The sequence below is a fragment of the Eurytemora carolleeae genome, unplaced genomic scaffold (genome assembly GCF_000591075.1).
Source record: "Eurytemora carolleeae unplaced genomic scaffold, Eaff_2.0 scaffold218, whole genome shotgun sequence".
In the NCBI taxonomy this organism is placed as follows: Eukaryota; Metazoa; Arthropoda; class Copepoda; order Calanoida; family Temoridae; genus Eurytemora; species Eurytemora carolleeae.
The window spans coordinates 326,183-327,922 of NW_019396368.1; the positions used below are offsets into that span (position 1 = coordinate 326,183).

The following is a 1,740-nucleotide window of genomic DNA, read 5'->3' on the forward strand; positions in this document are numbered from 1 at the left end:
GGGGGGGGGGGTCATTACCCAAATCTACTGATATTTGAAATACATGTTAGGAGGGACTAGTACAGCTCAGTTTAGACCTAGACATGGTGCAATAGTGATTGATACAGATAAAATATTGTAAACAAGTTTACATACATATTCATGATTAAGGTCAAGAATAATCTATTTGTTGTGAATTCAGGATTAAAATTGAAGAAATAATACAATGGTAAATATTTTCATTATAATGTGATGATAAATACAGTAGTGCATTTCCTTTGAATAGTAAATATTTATTCCAAATAAATACGGATCTCTACGTTTACCCCGTATTATAATTTTCTAATATGTAAGAGTCGAGATAATGCATTCATGGAGACGCGCACATAAAAGTATGACAAGCATACATCGCAACCATGAATAATGATTTGCAACAAGAAATCTTTATTGATTGACGTTTTTTACCAACATTAACGACTCATGATTCCCAACAGATAAATGTTAAGTTAATCAATGTCACTTGGGACAAATATGTTAAAAAATTCTTCTCCCTCTGCTAAGTTTTCGTGAAAAAATCGCGCTTTTTAATGAAATCGAGTGTTAAATCAACCAAGGTTGCCTATAAAACATCCCTTTTTGGTCTTGGTAACACTTAGTAAAGTAAATTTCCTTAACTTCGCTGCAAATACATAGTTGTTACTGATAATTGATCCCTGAATAAAGCTGCAGGTCTAAAATTATCTGAGCTGAAAACTTTAGAATGGGATATCCTTAATCATGATCTGTCGACTTAGAATGGGATATCCTTAATCATGATCTGTCGACTTATCTGGAAATTAAATTTATGTGAAAAACAAGCCATATTTAATCTGGATATTAAGAAAAAGAGTGGATTAAGCATTAATCCTGATATCCACCATTCTAAAGTTTTCAGCTCGGGTAAAATCGAAAAAAAAAATATCTTAAAATTGCCTCCGGAGCACAAGCCTGGATCCCATTATGAAGTTGCCTGTTATATTTAAGATACGGATTAGTGCTTTCTGAACGGATTAACCGTACAGAAGATTAACCACAGAGATCTATTATTTTTGATTTATAAAACTGTCACGTTGTCACCTGACACTGCTGAGGAATTGAAAGGTTTCCGTTAATTAATTCAGTTTAGTTTAAACCCTGGGCTCAGCTTGGAATGAAGGTTAACTATTCGTTTTAAACGATTATTTTTTATCAACCCCCCCCCCCCTTATTGCCTAAGGTTTCTAGGAGTTTGTAAATTAATTGTTTACACTCCCGGGCTTGAAGACCTTACTTAAAACATATCTTGAATTTTTGCTTTTCTTCGAAACAGATGTGAATTGATACATAGTGCTAACAAGAATCATGTATACATTGTACTTGTCTGTTTGTTTCCAATAAACGTCAAAACGGTTGAACCGATCGAGCACAAATTTTTTGTGTAGCAACCTGCATGGCCCATGAAAAGGTTTATAAAGACTGTCAAAATTGAACATTTTCACCAGAAAAAAATTTCAAATTTATTTATTGAAAATGCGACAATTTAGTTAGAAGAATGCACGAACATTTGAGAATAATAGCGACTTTCATAGCTATGATTAAAAACTAAAATCGATGATAGTACTTGAAAAAAACGACAGAGCATTTTGGATTTAAAAAATATTTACTCAGTTCAGAGGAATCATTCCTACACCTTTCCCCTCCCCTCATTCACAGATCTCCAATTTCTTCTTCCCAATCCCCTCA

At 33.4% G+C, this 1,740-nt stretch overlaps 1 protein-coding gene and 1 long non-coding RNA gene across 2 annotated transcripts in view; both read left to right on the top strand.

Annotated features, from left to right (window-relative positions):
• Positions 1-1,740, top strand: part of LOC111701853 (uncharacterized) — a gene marked incomplete at its 3' end in the record, with an annotated part of 15,119 nt that overhangs the window by 5,917 nt on the left and 7,462 nt on the right.
• LOC111701854 (uncharacterized) overlaps positions 1-1,740 on the top strand; it is a 7,058-nt gene that overhangs the window by 4,845 nt on the left and 473 nt on the right. The gene's annotated exons all lie outside the window — the stretch shown is intronic.